This window comes from Coloeus monedula, assembly GCF_965178545.1.
Source record: "Coloeus monedula genome assembly, chromosome: 3".
Classification (NCBI taxonomy): domain Eukaryota; kingdom Metazoa; phylum Chordata; class Aves; order Passeriformes; family Corvidae; genus Coloeus; species Coloeus monedula.
Window position 1 is genome coordinate 22,041,466 of NC_138783.1, and position 20,174 is coordinate 22,061,639.

General features: G+C 36.8%; 1 protein-coding gene across 1 annotated transcript in view; it reads right to left on the reverse strand.

Annotated features, from left to right (window-relative positions):
- STXBP5L (syntaxin binding protein 5L) overlaps nucleotides 1-20,174 on the reverse strand; it is a 185,536-nt gene that overhangs the window by 142,040 nt on the left and 23,322 nt on the right. The gene's annotated exons all lie outside the window — the stretch shown is intronic.

Sequence of the window (20,174 nt, forward strand, 5' to 3'; positions counted from 1 at the left end):
TAAGCACTGTTCAACAGTGCAGACATCCTCCCTTCTTGCACTGAGCCACAGGACATTCAGACAAGAGCCTTGCACGAAGATGGAGCCATCCCCTTACTTGGTACAGAGCAAGACATGCTTCCTACTTGCCTTGTTCCACTCCCCAGACCACAGATTCCATGGTCACACAAAACACTGACATGGAGAGCAGAGTTTGCTTATTGTTAGCTTCAAAAAAAAACCAAACGAACAAAAACCAAACCAACAAAAGTGACTAAAGAGTTCTGTAATCTGAGAAAGCCATAATAGGCAATTCCTGAAAGCTGAACTCAAAAAAAGCAGCTTTTTTTTTTTTTTTTAATAATGAAGAAATGAGTGGAAAAGGGTGAATTGCACACTTTATGTCTTCACATCAAGGTTTATGTCTTACTTACAAGGTAATAAAAAATAAATAAATAAATATCACATACTCTTTTATTACTATGATACATCACTGACAATGTGGGAAGACAGGAAGAGTAGCAAGGATCACTGAATGTATGCATAGCATATCTTGCACAATATTTTGTGTTAATGTATTGGTGCCTTCAGTAATTTAATGACTGAAAAATAAAACATTCATGCTGGACAACAGCAGCTGGCTGACAAGCCAGGAACACAGTTTTTAACCAAGGTGCCTGGTGCCAGGAAAAGACCTCAGTGACTTTGTCACAATTGACACAGCTCCTGGTTAATTCAGTAGGTACCTTTAAGTAGTCAGACTGCCTGATTTGACAACTGTCATCAAATGCATTTCTGTCTAGTGTTTAAATCCAAGGGAATAGAAATGCAACAGATGAATGTGGAAGTAGTCCAAACTGTAAGGAGCAGTTGGAAGGCAGATTACTGCATCTACTTTGCTAAGTAAAATAATACCCAGGAGCAAAGCGAGGAGCAGATTCCTTGATTGTCCATGTGATGTAATTGTTACTTGGCTTCCAGGCTGTTTTGAAGAGATGCATTTAGTTCACTCTGAGATCTAACCAGGGAGTTGTGCAGAAGGAGGAATATTCCATGCAGCACTCTCCATCTACAATGTGAAAATGTGGTGCCTGATTTGGATTCTTCTTCCCTATACAGTTTTCCAGCTCTACCCCCAAAAGTTTTTCATCCTCAAATACCACTGCATACATTCCTACCATACACTGGAGCTTGTAAGACACATTCTTTGTCATGTGTTACAAAAATACTGTGCTGTGGGGCTGAGACACAGATCTCACATATTCCGGATGCTTTGAAGTAAAAAGAGAAAAGGAAAGAAAAAGATCAGAGGCCCTTAGTGGACCCCAATCAAGTGTTATGCTGGGTGAGATATCAGAAAACAGATACATGCATAATTTTGAAGCAAGATATGCCATTCCTGGAAGTTCAACAAGCATTTCCTCAGATGGACACCATTTTCAGTGGCCCATACATCCTCTGAGTCACCACTACTCACATTTAAAAGAAAAAAAAGGTGAAAAAAAATAAGTTAAGGAAAATTTAAGCACGTGAAGAGACTCTGTAATAAGTAAAGATCGGGGAGAGAAAAGACAACAAATAATCATGTGCAAAATACAATCTTGTTCATAAAATCCTGAACCAAGATTTAATTAGATTTTTAGTTAGTCCAGCTAACTAAAATCTTTGCTTTACTTAAAGACTGTAGAATGATGAAAAGCAAGATGAACTATAATTTAAAAATGGCAAGATAAGAATGTTCTGCCTCTAGAGGTTAGAAAAAAATTCTAACGGATTTGCTTCTATGAATGTTAAAAAGAATTGTTTAAGAACCTGAGGACTATGGAATTCTCTTATGTCTGCAAAAGGTTAGTGGGGGAACTACGTAGCTTGCTCAAGCTTTTAAAAAATAAGCATAAATTGCCAAAATTTTCACTGGCTGCAGTAGAATTCTGAAGAATGACAGATGTCTGTCCTGAACATGTTCTGATTCACCCCAATAGATCTCTTTTATCTTTAAAGACCAGAGGGCAACATACAGCAAACAAATGGGCTGAGGTCTTTCCTGCTTGTACAACACAAAAGTGCTGTCTTAGCTACACAAATCCAACATTCTGAGGATACCAGGGCATGGACTCACTGAGCTCCCTGGCACAGTCACTTGAAGCATAAAACATATGCATAACTTAGGTAATTTAATACCTTTTGACTATTTGAGTTCAGGAACCTTTTAGTGCTTATGAAACAGGACTTGAATACTGCTTCAAGATACAGCATTTTTGAATTTAGGCCAATTTTGAAGTTAAAGGTCTCATAACATTTACTACATTTCATGTGTATTTTCCCATGTATATTGTTTTGCTTAATGTACGTGTATATTGTACAGCTGTTACATGCAAATTTATTTCTAATCTTTGTTAAACTAAAATTAGGCCTGATTGATGAAACATGTTCTTATATAAATTCAAAAATGTACTTTGATTGAGAACTCAGCATTTATTTAAATATATATATATAAAAGATTTCCACCAGCAATAATGATTGCAACATGAAAAAAAAAGAAACACACAATAAAAGGACATGTTCTAAAACATTTTAAAACTCAGCCACTCAGCGAAGAACTGATTGTTATGCGTAACATCATGCTCAGAAGAGGGAAAAGTTCACTTAGAGATGGAGCACAGTGAAAGAAAAGGAAAAGAAAAGGAAAAGGGACAGAGCAAAGACAGAGTCATAACACTGAACTCTTCCATGACAAGCTATGAGTAATACAGGAAGATCTGGCAAAATTAGCTAAACAGAATAAGGAAAAGGCTGACATGTGAAAAAGCAGTCTGACTGCTTGAATGCTATATATCATTAAATTTCATTCTAAAGAGCATCTGTCTCAGCCACTGATGGTCATTTTTTAAAAGAACTGCCCTTTATATTTCTAGTGAGCATAAAGATCATGCAGCAGCCAATACACTGTCAAAATTAAACAGCAAATCCCTGCAAGGATTAATACCCAGGACCTTTTTTCTGCTATTATTATCAGCACTGACCACAGAGAAGCTGTAAACAATTTGTACACAGGCAATATTTGCCCTGTGGGAACCTGCTTTTAATGGATTCAGAAATGATGTCAACAGTACTTCACTTCTGGTAACAGACAGCAAAATGCTGATGGTTCAATGTCCATGACAACTCCTCAAAGCACTGGAAAATGAAGGGGTAAAGAGGTAAAGAATGGAAATCAGAGGCTCAGGCAAATATTAAAATTACGGATTAAAAGTTATTTGGGAATTTTTGGACCACCTATATTACCTGACAAGATTATAAAGCAAAAATGTGATTACAAATATTTATATAAATAACTTTCAAAGTTAGGAAGAGCACAGTCACATCTTCCCATAACATGTGAATGGGAAAGTCAAATATTACAACTATATTATCATTTAAAACTAATCAACTAATTAACTTGTGCAGACAACACCCTTTTGAAGATGATGGCAAAAAGCCATTTGGAATTTTGTGCTACTTGTACAGACAGCCTTCTGAAATAAAAAAAATTGTCAAGACAAAGCCTTATATGTGGAAATTCTGATTAAAAATAGCATTCTACATCCCAGAAAAAGCTGCTGAAAACAGAGGTACGCCTCATTGAAATCTGCAGTTTTCAGTGACCAACAGACATGTTGATAAAATCTAGACTGTTAGTTATATAATTGCACCATATAATAACTTTTGAAACATCTTATTGTACCTGGAGCTTTGTGACCCACCGCAGTCCAGTTTATTTGGCTGATCTTTCTGCTTTGCCTCCTTTTTTTGATGTTTGCAAAGATGACTGACAAACTGAAAATCAATCTAGTAAATACCTTCAGATCATCCATGCAGAGGGGGAAATGCTATTGTGTGCTTTCGTGATTGGTCTAAACAAATTTAAGCCCACAGCACCAACAAGAGTTGTGCTCTGGCCTTTCTCACTGCTGCCTTTGGCTGAGCAGTCTGATCTTCCTTGTGCTGACAGCGTGGCTCATTCCACTGCCACACAGGGAAGCACAGCAGGGAAGCATTTGTGCTGAAAACCAGCTACACAGCAAAAGACAAAACAACTCCTTTCCCTAGACTGAATTTCCCAGTTCCCAGATGTGGCTTACCAAGCAGCAAGGGTGAGGGATGGGAATGCTGGCTGGTGGTGGAGGGTACTGAATGGAACCAGTCCTCAGAGCAGGAACACACACAGAGATTAGTTTAAATCAACTGAGCACCTGCACTTGTTGAGACAATCTTAAATATATATTCCAACTTTTTTACAATTTTTGGTCCTTAACTCCTCAAATAAAGGAATGGATTTAAGAAAAAAAAAAAAAAAAAAAGAGAGAGAGAGAAAGTGCTTCATTTTTTCTGGGTGTTCATTATTAAAAAAAAATTGTTTTAAATTAAATTACCTTGAGTTGGTTAATTCAGAAAAACATATCAACCCATTCTTATCTGCCTAAGTAGATCAGAAACCTAACACAAGGTATCCATGCTCTAAAATATTGCTAGAACTTACAATACTTCACTGCGTTTTCCCACTACTTTCTTCAGTATATTTAATGTCCCTTTGGCAGTTTTGTTTCTAATTTAAATTTGTTTCTGTAGATTTTGGAACTACAGTAATACTAAATTACTTTCTGACAACTGGAAGTGAAACTGTCATACTAATACCAGCATATATTAAAAACAAAATGTCAGCAAGTAAAAGCAACCAGCAAGTGATTCTATATTAATTTTATTTCCTATTTCTAGTGGCATTTTACAAAGGAAAATATTGTAAATTAATACCTTGTCTAAAGGCAATGTATGCAGACAGGAAAAACAACCTCTTATTTTTTCTTATTTCTTCTTATTTCTTGCACTGTTTGCATCAGCACAGAAAGAAAGGGGTTTTGGTGACCAGTTTCACCAGAGAGGGCTCCAGTCATTCACCCTACCAATAGAATAAAACTTCAAGCAAAGCCTTCACTGAGCTCATGGAAGATGGAGAGAGATCTGAAGCTCTAGGCAAATATGCAACCACTCATATGAATTTTAATGGCTGAATAACCTTAAAAGTAAAAAATATCTTGAAGTGTTTAGTTTCAACCCAACTTTATTTAATGTGTGAGTTGACGCTGAACACATTAAAACAGCAAAGAGAACGCATTTTTTGCTGCAAGGTTTTGGGTTCTTCCACAAATTTCAGACTAAGTTAACACAAACAACTGGAATTCCAAATTTGTATCAGGTTTATCAAGTAGATATCTAGAAGGACATTTTAGGAATTTAATAACTTACTGTAGCATAGTATGTGCTGGATTACATTTCAAAATTGCTCATGTTATTTTGGTCCTGGATTATGAAATAGGCATTGCAAAGGGAATCCAATTACAGGACAAAAGAATTGGATCTGCATACTTAGGAACTTACTAAAGTAAAACAATTTCATGATTTTTATACTTTTTTCTGCCCTTCCCTGTGGAGATGCTAGAAAGAGACCATTCCTAACCTTCCCCTCAATACACAGGGGTAAAAAAGAAGGGTAAGAAGAAGCAAATGGAGAAATCTAATGAAATAAAGTGCCAGTGGAAAGTTCCAGGAGTTGCAGCACTGCTCTTCCTTAACCAGTTCAAGTGAACAGCACAGCTCCACCATTTCCAGATACCCAGGTTGTTCCTAGCCTGGGCAGGAGACCTCCTCAAGGAAAGTCAAATAATCAGTCTCAGCTGCAACCCAAGAACTCATAAAGGCATGAACTCGCAAGATTTCTAGGAAGTAGATGAAGTACATATGATACCATTCTGAGAAGAGAATGATTACAGATAAACAAGCAGATGTATTCTCCAACTTGTTCTGAAAAAAATGTTTGCCCATGGTCACAAGTCAAAAAGTCATTGCCTTAACTGGCTTTCTGATGTGGATTTTTAAAAATAAAACTGCATCAGAATCCTTCTAGGGTTGCTCCTAGTATTTTATCTTGGGACTGCTTTTCCTCTGCACCAATCACTTCAGTCTGATAGGTCACACACAAAGGATGAGTAAGAAACACACCATGGCAACATCCTTGAGGGAAAAAACCCCTAAACTGCTTGTAAAAGAAGAGATTTTTAGCCCACCAGATTTTTTCACATCTTAATAGCTGTAAAGAGTAATTTGTCTTTCAGCATTATGAAACAAATGGCATTCAAGTGTGAAGTCTCTTCATAAATAGGAAGCACAAGTGCGGGGACCCAGTGAGCCGCTAACCAAGGTAACTCACGTGTAAAGTACTTTTCATGATGCATTAGATGTGTCAGCATATTTTCAGGCTAAGAATAGAGTGGAATAGGCCATTTGTTATTTTTTTCATGAAAATAGATTGGAATTCATATTGCACATTATTCATGCAACTAGAAAACTGCAACCTTACATGTTTTGAGTTTTATTGCTTTTCTTTGCCAAACTGACTGAAATAAATTAAGGTGACACATTATGAAAATCATTGCACATAACAAATTCATAACTTCTAGAGCAGAAGCAGCACTAATTGCTCAAAAGCTGTCTTAAACATTTATGAGTTACTGTAAAATATGAAAAGAGTACACCCTCTAGTTACAAAAAGACAACCATACAGCCAGCAAAGATGTGACTACAGTTCAGAAAGGTAATTCCCAATGAGGTCACAAAGTCCCAGTATTGTAATAATGTTGTCTAAAGCAGCACAAAGGTCATTGTGGGCTGACCTCCCAGCATGTATTCACATTCCCAGGCAGAATGTGAGTTCACCAGCTGAGTTCTTTCCTACCACAACTGTAATCCAGTCACCCAGTGTAGATATGCCCACAGCTGGTGAGGCCTGCAGTAGTGCAACACCCCAAGAAGCTTTAAGCCTTAATAAAGACTGGAAAAAAACATTCTTCAAAATGCAAGAATATCTGAACAATCTCTGGAGACTTGCTGATGAATTCAGAGAACTGTCCAAGCCAGATGATATTTATTCTCCTCCTCCTTTCAACTGACCCAATTGTATTAAAAGAAGTTAAAAACAGTACAGGTTGGTTGGGTTTTTTTGTGTGTTCCATTCTCAGCAATTGCTATAGCTGTCACTAGAATACTCTTCAACTACAAGTAGGAGAAGAAAATTGCAAGTTCTTTGTGTTCAGCCATAAATATCAGCGTATACGATCAATATATCCTGCTGCAAACAATAACAACAGAAGGCCAGAGCTCTGCAACACCTGGCAGCTCTTACAGATGAACAAAAAGGGTAAGACTTGCTGGGTGTGCTGAGAGGCTGTGAGACACTGTAGAGGGCAAGGCAAATGCCAGACCTGAGAAACGTGCAGAGGCATAGTAACATGCAGAGGAGTGCTAGGCAGGTTGGAGTGAAGGACAGCTGGGTTTGCTAGGACAGCTTTAATGTGGGTATCTGCTGATACTGAGAGAATGCAGGAGAGTGGCTGCAGATTTGTGAAACAGCAGAAATACCATGGTACATAAAGAGTAAGCAGTCTGAAGACACTGGAACAGAATATTAGAGTTTTCTGCAATAGCAGGACAGTATTCTACCACAGAAGATTTTGTAAAGACTGCGTCCTCCTCCTGAGATACGATGTTTCATCTTCCCTCTCTCCTGGTTATCATCTCTTGTTAAGATCCCAGTGGAACAGCCAGATGAACACCACTAGGCTTCCAGTTCAGGATCTATGACAAATACACACGGGAAGACCTGGTTTCCCAAAGTTTTGCAGAACACAGGAGTGCAGCAGAACATTTCAGGGTGCAAGATGTGGAGTACCCGGGAGCTTTACGATTTAGTGGCAGGGGAGGTTGCCCAACTGATTGAAATTAGTAACAAAGCACAGCTGGAGACAAAAAAAGGAACAGTACTTGCCTATGAAAGTTTTTCCTTTAAGATGTGATTCACAGCAAGTAGCTTGAGGACTGGCTATGGCAGTAGTAGCAATCTGAGGTCTTCACATATGCACTCATCATTTCAGTGGATGTTCAATAGTTAACCCTGCCTCATCCTTCAGAGAGAAAAGACAGGGAAGAAGGGACAAAGGAGAATCTGGAACCCCTCTTTGTGAGAAAGGTGGTAAGAGAAACCAACAACAGAATTCTACAATATGGATTATATAGTTGATGGTTGTTTGAACTCCTAAGCAATAGCGATTATCATTTTGCCACTGTGACTGAAATTAAAGCAGCTTTAGTGAGATGGAAGAGAAATTTAAACAGAGGCTGTTAAAATGTAGCCTTACAGAACCTAAAAACTAACACACACATAGATTTCAAGAGCCAGTTCTGTCTGCTTGACACTTTGATATTCTGATACACAGTACAAAGAATTTATTCAGTCTTTTATTACCTGGGTAATAAATAGTTTGTAACCCTATTAATAAAGATCAATCCATCAACTGTTTTCATGCATTGGGATACCACTATTTACCTGTTCTGTTAATTTTATGAACAACTAAAATCAAGACTGGAGACAGTAATTTTCCTGACTGGCGGCCACATTACACAGCATTTCCCCAGTTCCCTCCCAAAATGCAATTGCAATCTGGAAGTATGCAGTTGCCAAACGTATCTTTTATTTTATTTTATTTTATTTTATTTTATTTTATTTTATTTTAATTTTTTCTTTTCTCTTTTCTTTTCTTTTTGTGTGTATAGTGTTTCATTTTTCCTCACTTCAGATAGGAACTAAAATAACACACACAGACACACATTTGGGGGATGAAATTTTTACACCCTCTTCTTACATTTGAGGAACGTGCACACTGAATCTATTTATTCCATTATTTTACATGGCATTTCTGTATGTGGCAACACATTAAACAAATGCCTGTGTATGCATCGGAGTGCTCAAAACCTGACTGTGAGAACAATTTCCATGTATGATATATATGCCATTCAATGATTGCAATAGGCAATCTAAAACCTATTGATCAAGCCACAACAAGAGTAAAGTATACGGAGAAAATGAGAGAAAGGATGTAGTTAACATATCCTTAATACATTATGTTGTTAGATTGCTACTCTGGCACCACAATGCAAAAGGGTAAGGGAATCAATCCTGAATTCCTTATGATCCAGAAGACAGCATGTAAGAGCACCATCAGAAACATCCACACAAGCTTTCAGGCTAAATGCCATTGAATTAAACAGCTTGTGGCTGAAGTGCCAGCCTGAAAATCAAAGGGCTTATGTTCTTCAAGACTCTATTAAATCATTTTAGTGCTTCAGTTTCCTCACATCAGTAAAACTGGGACAGCTCTGTCAATGTCCATTTTGATAATTTTGATACTTGGTGATTAAAGGTCTTCCTAAGAAATACTGCTTTGTCCCCATTCTATAGTGTTGCTTTTTGTAGTTTTAAATCATATTGGTATAGCTTTTAAAATAGTAATCTAGAACTGTTCTACTTGAAAATCAGTTCAAACATGCAAATGCAAAATGGAAGTATTAAAACTGAATGAATTCTATCTTCCTTCATATTAAAGGCTTCCCAAGAGTGTTTAAGCTTCCTTTTTAAAGAAACTGATTGAGATCCATCAGAACTATATCATTCCCTGCACTTTGCTTGGTGTCACATCCATAGGCATTGGCTAATAAGAGGGTTTTCTTAGTTGTAAAACTAAGAACTAAACCCTGGAAGCCTAAATTCACTTCAAGTAAAGACTATGCTATCCATTAAATACGATGGAACCAAAACGGATGCCATTTTTCCTGAGAAAGGTAGAAGAAAGTTTTTACAATGGAGATTTTACAAGAACAGTAGCTGGGCTAACAGTCCAAACTTCTTTATGTAAAACCAATTTTTAGTACAACTCCTTGGCCATTATCATAAGAAGCAAATATATGTTCTTGCTCAAACATTTTATTTTAATTTATTTTAATAAGGAGAATAAAACCTGAGGGAAAGTGCTGCCAGGCTATGTGGAGGTGGAAAGTACAACATCCATCTGGAATAACCACATTCAGCTCAGAAGAGTTGCTCTAGATTTACCCTATTGTCCAGAGTATTAAGAGAGATAAAGGTAAAAAAGCCCCAAATGTGAAATGTTTGGATCACACTGGAAATGGCCAGCTTACAGAACAATAATAACTATAACAAAACCTGATGAATCTCCTGGGTTACCCAAGGCTACAGAAAGCAATCAAACAAGAGTATTAAAAAATTTAATTATTTCTTTGATTCAGCTTTTAACAGAGTATATTGGCAAAGGCTCCTTTATGCACACTCCTTTTTTTTTTGTGTGCATGTGTGTGTGTGTGTGTTAAGTAAGACTATTAAAGATACAGGTATCAGAAATGTAGGTTCAGAAACCAGCAGCAAAAGTCCCAAGTAAATTACGAGTAGGTTTAAACCATATTTATGTCATTCTTTGGAAGGAGCATAGGAATGAAGCAGAATGGATGCTAGCCATGACCACCCCCAAACTGCATGGTTAATAACACATACTTCTAAAAGAGACTTGAGATTATCCAGAAAACTACAAAACAGTAAATCTTACACTGGTGTCTTGCAAGCATCTTTAAATTAAAAGAGGAATATAAAAATAAAGAATTTAGTCTAAAAATTATTCTCTAAAAATGAACAATAATTCCTCCCAAAATATTCATGTGATATTGATCTCTTGGTACTGCTCAGCCCTCTAAAAAGTCATGAAATTGGACAAAAACTTCCTCAGTTGTCAAAAGATTACAGAAAGTATCCTTAAACAGAAAACAAACCAAATGAACACACAGAATAAGAGGAAATACCTCCATTGATTAAAAATTATGGTAGAAAAAAAGGCTATGATTAACTGTCAATAAAAACCTGAATTCTAACGGGCTTCAAAAATTTCCAGTAGGATCTTCCAGTAATTGAAAAGCATTTAAAAAATGGATGAGAGATAAGGGAGCACAGCCCACTTTCAACAGTGATTTTTTGACATTCTGAAGACAGTGTCACCAAAAGCAATGGCACTTATGGTGAAGTCACAGTATCACAGTATACATCTGATACAAGTTTGCTGTATTTCTTAGTCTGTTAAAGACCTAAAGAGCTAAACCTGTGACAAGTTTATCTGGTTTAGCAGGTTTAACAAGAATCTTGAAACAGACCGAAAGAACTTGACGGAAGAGCAAAATGATGGCTATGTGCAAAATTGACAAATTCAACATAATTTCCACTAGAACAGTTTAGTTGCTTATGCACATCAGGAGAATCTAAACTTGCAGCAGGAATTCTAGGAAGAGATGCATGAATCTCTACAACTAACTAATGTGGAGTGTTGATGAATACAATTGTTGCAATAAAAAAGCCCCATGAGAGATCCTATTTGCTTATGAGATTCAAGCTGACATGGAGATTCACAGCTCAATTTCTCTTTAAAAGATAACTTTACAAGATTCTGCTGATAAAAATACCCTGCCTAAATTTCCAGAATCATGTCTGAAGAATGACTGCAATGAGCAGTGACAACAAGGCTCCAGGGCAGATGTACTATGATTATATAACCATAGATTGACTAGAACCAAAAAAAAAAAAGAAAAAAAGAGACAGCACTGTTTCCATGGCCAGTATAAAAATACTCAGTTAAGTAACACTTGATAATTTTGCCATTGGTCTTGTAGTTGGTTGATGAACAAAAAATTTTCTAAATATGCATTTAAGAAAGTCAGTGAGATACAGGGTTTCCTTTTTTTTTTTTTTTTTTTTTTTTTTTTTAAATGAATGATGCTTGCACGAGTCTGCTCCTCCTACAAGGTTCTGCTGATTTTTCAGGCAGTTTGAAAATACTTCCTAAGAAATTCTCAAACTATCTAGACTGGGGAGCTTCTTCTGCTCTCATCCAAGATGCTTAACTATTTCATAAGCAGCAACACGGGCAGATTAAACTTGATCTTCTATGTCTCTGATACCAGGCTTAATTTCATTCATAAAAGCCATTCACAGCCTCATGGAATGCTGACAGACTTCCCCATATAATCATTACTGGAACTCTAGGCAATATTAGTTCTTTCCAATCCTTACTAAGGAAAAAGAGAAGAAAGCAAAAATGAGAAATACTGAATAGAAACTTGGATTCTAAAGGTATCTCTAGCAAGCAGGATGATAACCAATTATAGTTTTAATTAGGAATGGAAAGCTGCTAATTAAAAGGCAAAGAAACTGATAATTTTAATAGATTTGGCTATTTCTAATTCAGGTTTTGAGAGATACTTTATACAATCTGGGGCTTTTTTCCTGAAATTCAGATGATTTTATGTAAATATTCACTCAGTATTAGCACTCATGTTTTAAAATACATTTAAACACATTTACAAGAAAATAAGTTGTGATTCCTACACTAGTGCAAAACTGACCCAAGTCTTGAAGAATTATTTACTATATGATCACACTGTATGAAGTGATCAAAGAATACTAAAGAATTTAAATTAAAGCCAAAAATTCAGAAATATGATCACCTGCAAGAGTTAAATTTGCATGTGCAACCTTGATTTGTATTCCATTCAGTGTTAATTAAGATCCTGATGCCAACATCATATCAGAGTCCAGAAGTGCAATATATTTATCCTTGGTTGAAGCCCTAAAACAAAAGGTAACAGTCATTGCCTCTTTTTTGCCTGTGTACAGACCTTGCAAAACTAGGAGCTGATGATCAGACAGGTGATGTTCTAAATATGGGAAATATCAGAAGCAAGGACAGATAACATAACCCTACTTAACCACTGACTCCTTATCTTTGCAAACTCAGAGATCTGTTTATACAGGTCGATAGCATGAACCTCATCCAGTGGTGCTTAGAGACAAACCAGTAGCCAGACAACCATTAGGCCCCAGTGGAAGTTTTGTTTCTGGACAGCAAAGATAACACTGAGCACACAGATTGTGACATTCTTTCTGACTGCCTCCACCATCCCCAAGTTTCACCTGTACTGTTAGAAACTGCACCACATTAGCAGAAATTGCTGGATTTTTCAGGTGCCAGCATCCAGGATCCTGTTCTACACTAGGGAAGTAGAAGAAATCTTTATTCAGCAGCAGCAGTTTCAGTGGCTTTTGCACAGATGACTAAATTTAGCTGTACCTGATGCCCCTCTAGGGACAACAGAAAAATTTTCAGACCCCGTAGCCAGTTTGAAACATGCCAGGGGAACCAGAGCAGACACTTTGCTGTACTTAGGGAGCAAGCAACCAACTAGACTGTTTCATGAAACCACCAAATTTTCTCTTTTTCTCCTCATGATATAACATCAGTCTCACAGGAGAGGAGACAGGAAAGCAACTACAGAGAAACGCAGTAGTTCAGAAAAGCAGTATTTCATTCTTTCATCCTCATTTCCTCTAAGTGTAATGTCTGTGCTTCTTCCTTTCTCTACAGCTCACAGTATGGCAAAGTAGACAAGGACCCTGATACAGCTCTTCCTTGTCAGGCCCGAAAGCATAAGGTTGGTGAATCCTGACAATAGCAAAGTTGGAGAAGTGTGAGGACAGAACTGATGCAGGACTGATGAAAAATGAATGAACTGAACATGCAGACCTAATTGTACCATATTTCTATGAACTCTGTGTTTCAGAGTTCTTTTGGTTAGGGTATGAATATAGAAGGAAAAGAAGTCACTCTTAATATAACGCCTCTTAGTATCTTTTCTGTGAAGCCCTAGAAAGGGTTATGGCTAGCTAGAATAGGCAAGCCCTGGCACTGGTTAGCTAAAACAGACAAGGAAGGTACAACATTCTTCCTGCCTGCTCAGAATTACATTACCTAGAGGACTGCAAGTCAGAAGAGAACCATTCCTCTGAAGAAACTAGTAAGGACTCAGTGCTTTTCTGTCCTCTCTTGTGGCAGAAGATTTAGTCTACTTCTAGGAATATGTAGCAGGTAGCATTCTATAAATTCCTTTAAAAATAGTTATACATTTTTTTAAACAGCTGGAAAAGATCTCATCTTTACGTTGTTCAGCAGCCATGAAAATTACACTGTTTTCTTATTGCATTTATTGATCTCCCAGTGATTTACTTTACTCTTAAAAAACTGAAAGCTTCTTTTCTGTAGCAAAACTGTCAGCCAAATGAAGAGATTCTTGTACTTTCAAGCCCAAAACAGTGACCTATCAATTAAAACTGAGGGAACCTGTTAAATGAACTAGTTTTTCATTAGGATTTCCTTTCATTTGAGAGTTGCTGTACTAGAGAGATCCTAAACTACAAAATTCAGGAGCATAGGAGAAAGACATTCTTAGGGATGATTTTCACAGGAGAATTTGCTTCTCCTGTTGTTTCAGGAAAGATTGGGGTTTCTAGTTTTGTTTTCTTACTACCTGGGACATCCTACTTGAGGAAGCTGACAGCTTGAAAAGCTTATGGTCTGGATGATGGTTTTAATTTCAGTAAGTTACCTTTAAACTAATTTAAGGTCTGTTTTATAGAAAATTGTATTTTTATTGAGAAATACACGTTCAAGAATGGTTATTCATTCACTTTATACAAACCACACACTGTGGAGGCATGATTAAAACACACCTGATAATTCACAGATGCTTTTAACAGAGCTCATCACTCTGTTGTGAATGTATTTAAGGATTTCCTTTGTCTGTTTTTCTGGAAAATACAACCAGAGTATTCTCAATGTTAAAAGAATTTTAAAACCCTGCATTACATTTATGGAATGTAATGACTTCTTGACACTGGTAGATACTTCACCATTTTACAGCTACAAACAGCAGGAATCAAGTTAAAAGCTCTTTTTATTAAAGGCCAAAGGACTTGAAAAGGCAAGTCTCAGCTCTTGCTGAAGATGAAAACTTTTCTTTCAAAAACATTCCTGTAACCAGTTCTAAATCTGCAGTAGGTGCCTCTATCCACCAGACACCTTATTGTATGAATGAAAAGGTGTACTTATAAAGCATGAAAAAGCTTCCCCATTAACAGTGCAACATTTTTTGTGTCTCAAAGTAATGAGGAACAAAAAAGAACCGGTTATTCTGCTTTAAATAAAAGTGCTATAAACAGTGTCGTGACCACACCCAAACTGGAGCTACAGTAACTCTTGACTCGTTCAGTTCAGGAGGGCAGGACACGGTGGTTTGAGGGAGAAGGGAGTACTCATTAATTAAGAGAGATGGAACAAGAAATCATGGCTAGCAGGTTTTCACCTAGGACGGCGAGGTCTTAGTTTCCAGCCCCTGTAATAACCTGTGTATGCTATCCAATGATCTGTTTATATAAAATAAATGAATTTACCAAAGACAAGAGCTATGAGTGCAGACAGGCAGCTCTGAATTTAAGTGCCACTTTGGAATCACCAAATCTATTTGGTACCATTTGATCTTCCAGTATAAACTAATATTTTATGAACAACTTCTGTGAAACAAACATATAAAGCCATTATGAAATAGATATTCCATCTGTCTTGCTAAGATAACATGATCCACAAAAATGAGAAGAACTTCACATGTTGTAACTATTGCATCTAGCCACTGTTGCAGGTAAAATTTATAATCTGTCTTTGAGCACAGACTGGAATGCAAGATTCCTACTTTAAATTATGTGACTAAATAATTATCCTATAAAGACTGGGTTGCGCTTGTTTTTCCTTAAAAATGTGCAACACTTTAAGGTGAAAAATACAGTCTGGTAGGAAAAATGTGTGTACTGGGATGTGTAGGTTTAAACAGTCTGCTAAGACAATTGAACTGACAGTCCCACACTGTGGCATTTAAGTAAAACCTTCTAAAATGAAGGCCTTGTTGCCTTTGTAAAATTATGGCTCAGGCCTGTTACCTCGGCTAGAGAAGGATTGTGAGAAAAGTCCGTGAGAAGAAAAACAATTCGTTTTTACCCATGAGGATGTAGTATCAATAGAAGGAAGTTAAACAGTAGAAGGGGAAAAACAGCAACGTATCTGCACCTGTTATTCAGCTGAATGCTTGAATGCTGATGCTATAGGTGGCCAATGATAGTATATTGTAGTTCATAATAGCCAATGAGTCTATTGTAGTAGTTTAGCAGCCAGAATATGTAACGCGAATGATAACATACAAACATAAAAAAGAGGCCGATTAAATAATTTGATAAATTATCAAATTTATCAAATAAATAAACTGCTTTTTGGCCCTTGAAAGAGGCACTGTCCATGTGTGTCATGGCCACCCCAACAGTGACACCACATCTCAAGTCAGTACATCCACAGTACAAGTCAGTGGAGGAACACAAAATCTCAGAAGTAGTACCCACTACTGCATTTCATGTTCAGCCTGACCTTGTACACTTGTTCTGAGAGGCTCTGCCAGATCCCAATCCTGTAACAGAGGTTGCTGGAGAAGATTCATCAATCATATTAGTGTTCTACCATGAGACGAAGTAACTTTTAACTTAATTTTTATGTAAGAGGCTGTGTTCTTGGGTTTCAAAATGATGCCCCTCTCCTGAGTTTTGCCTGTTAGATAAAATGAATTGGTACTAAAACTATGCAAATAATCTACTAAATAGAATGTATGATGTCTGCAGAAGGACTACAAGACACTTCCCCTAAATAAATCACAAATTTTAAATCCAGTTCTTCATCAGATAAAGTATTGATGCATTGTATTAGCCTCTCCTTAGTTCTAAGCATTTAACTTAAAGTGGAATTTCTCAAAATCTACAAATTAAGATTAATAAAACTGCTGTGAAAAATAAAGCACTATTGTTATAATCTAATGGGAACTAGGACACACATCTATCCACACCTGAAATGGAGAAATTATTTGCAAATGTGAACCTATATGTTGCAAGTAATTAGGAAAAAACATAAATATTTTAAAAGCCTAAGTTGGTAAGTTCTAATTATAAGTTTCCAAGAGAATATTGACTAAAGTCATTCATGTGCATGCCTACTACATGAATGTACTCAAATGTATTCTTCTACCACACATCTCCTATTGATTCATCTCATAATAAAGGCATGGTGCATTTGAACTCAGTGTGTCTCAGATCAGACCACCATAATTTAGTCAATCCTTATTTATTTACTGATGCAACTGAAATACGCAAATATGTCATAGAGCTGTCAATTCTGCATTGCAGAAAATACAGCTAAATAACCAAACAGAAAGTCAAACTCCTCTAAAAGTCATATTTTAAATGCACTTGCTGTGGCTGCTTAAAATGTAGTGTATTCAGTGACTGGGGCTTTGTTGGAGCAATCACACAAAAAACCCAAAGAGAAATCAACTACAGTACTACAGAATCATATTCCAATATTTCTTTCTTATGCTATCTGTGAGCATTTTTAGGGTTAATGTTGAATATCAATCCATAAATATACCTAGAGATATGCTAATATTTATTCAATGAAATGAAAAAATCCCAGAAATCGATTACTGGAAAGCACAGTTATTGTCAGTAATTAGATTGTGAAATCCTTTTTCTGCTCAAATTATCAGTTTTACAGTTAAGGCATGTTAAGATCACTGGATTCCCACTCATCACTGTCTGAAAACCACAACTGTTCAAACAAACAGTATTGCAGACTTTTTGAAAAGTGCGCTATATCCGGCTGGAATGGAGCTGATTTCTTCATGGAACCCTGCAGGGCGATGGGTTTTGGATAGGAGACTAAAACAGTGTTGATAAAACACCAGAGTATCTCCTTCACAACAACACTGAAGAGAAGCAGACTCACAGAATTTCTGGGTCACTTCCCCTCCCTGTATTCTCTCTGGATGAAAAGATTGATGCCACACTTACATTCTTCAATGCCTTCTAAGACTTGGCTACTTCAGCTACTCATTTTTTGATAGCTCCAGATTAGCAATCTCTTTTGGACAAACTTGGTTTCTCCCATGATGCTCTTTTTTTTTAATTCTTCCTTTTGTACTCCTGTGGGGCTCTGAATGCTGTATCTGAAGCACCTGGGAAACATCTTGGTTCTTGACTTGAACAGTTTCCTTAGAAAAATACATTATTCAGAGACTGCTTTGCACAGGTCAAGTGAAAGATGGATATTGAAAGAATATTGCTTGCTTAATGTCACTAAGAAAAGACAGGTCAGGGCTGAAGAATAGAAATCTAGGAACTGTAAGAACTGGAGTGAAACTAGGTCAGTTAGGGAAAGCAGGAGTAAGCTGACCATGAATGAGGGAAGAGAACTTCTTCAAGAAAACCCTTCCCTCCCCCTCTCCTGAATGAGACCATAGTCTCTGTTTTGTTCATCTCCACATTTCCTGGACCTTGGGAAAAACAGTGCTTTTATCCTACACCTATACTTGAGGTTTAGTCTGAAATAGTGTGTGACTGTGTCTGTCCCATCTCCTACTGAACCACTCATCACATGGTTCATGTTCCTTGCTGCCAAAGATCCTCATAGGTGGATCTCTTTGGTTCCAGAAACTTCTTCTCCTTAGGTATTCCCAAATGCAGAGACAATTACTCAGTCATTGTAGCCTTTCTACCTCATAATGGGCATCCAATCCACCACAGTCCCCTTTCACCCCTGGTCTCCCTCCATTAACAACATATGTGCAAGAAAGGCACCTAACTTGAAGAACTCATCAAGAATTTAAACTGAATGAGTGCCTCTAGCTAAACAAAAATAGGTCTCTTTCCACAACAATAAAATGCTCCCACTGTATGTGTCTCTGTACTTTGGGTTTTTCTTTTTGCTAGATACTAGCTTTCCTGAGTTATTTGGAAAAGTATCAATTCCCTCTACCATCAAGAGTATCTGCCAGATAAAAGCAAAAGAAGAAAAGAGTCAAAATAACTAACTAAGTGTGTAATATGACTACAAATTTCTGTGGTTTAAGGATGTCTGCCAAATTTAGGTCATGGGTATTTGTCTAAAAAAGATAATTAGCAGACTGGAAAGGAGGGCAAATTGATGTGCATTATTTCCTATGCATGTCAACACTTCTGCTGATGACAAAGTTTGGAATAAAAAAGGTAGCGAAAGCTCTAAAGCTGACACAAGGTCTAATTAAGACGCATCACTTCTTTGAAATAGTTATCACCAGTATTATCACCAGTAGTCATAACTTCAATATCAGAGTAAATTGAGGGGTTTTTTCATTATACTCAAAAAAAAAAATCTTGTAACAGGCATCCATAAAGCATTTTTTCAGATAGTGTTCATAAATGCAATCATCAGCTCCAATTAAAATGCTGCCAGTCACCCACCTGTATGCCAGTTTTATGTGCATCTCCAAATATATGAAAATCTGTATTTTCTCAGTAGATTTGTTTGCAGATGTCGGATTCTATTTTTATCTCCTGGATAAACAGCAATTTTATGTGAGTTTGGTACATTTAACTGTAACATATCCAATCTGCTTACTTAAAAAGCATGGAAGAGGCTTGGGAAACAAATGGACCCAAATTTATGCAAGTATGCACAGACCTAATAGGTGTAGCTATATATATATATATATGAATGCACACATAACCAGATGCATAGTAGTCTCAGTATTGAAAAAATTCTCCACTTCTGGTTCTGTCAGATTTAGTAATACAGGTAAATTTGATTATTTTGGTATTTTTTACAATAATTTTTAATTCTTGTAGATTGACAATAAATTCATTTCTGTAATAACCTATTTAGGTATCTATACACACAAAAATACATACTCATATGTTGACTTCCAAGGGAATTTTTAAAAGAACTTATGTTAGGAGTGCTGACTCTCAGTAAAGTTTTTATTCCTGAATAGCTCAAGTTCTCTAGAAAAATCTACAGATTATATTGTACAATGAGATAAAAGATGAAATGTATCAATGATTCCTCCAAATCAAACAACAGAACTTTGAGTTTATGATCTTGTCTGTGCTACCCCCATTCCATCTGCGCAATAAATCACATAGAGTAAACAGCAGAGAACACAGTCGGCTTATTTTAAGGATAAAGAACTACTGAAACCTTGTTTAGATTAAAAGACAGCAGTTCCAGGGAGAGTAAATCTGTCACAATTTATATTTAGCTTTTATGCCACCCTTCTCACAGACCAAAACCTCAAGTTATATTCTCCTCTTTTCTTTTAAAGTACATCCAATCTGATGTCAAACATTCTTTACCACATTTCCTTTAGCTACTGTAAAATTCCATGCCTACTCAGAACTCTGCCAGCAATGATTTAATTAGTGCTATTCATTTTCTTTGCCGGATTTTCTTTTTTCTAGAGTGCACAAACAGCCTCAGTTTTACCTCCCAGGAATACAGTCTCTCTGTGTACATCAGCTGCTGAGGATCCATGAC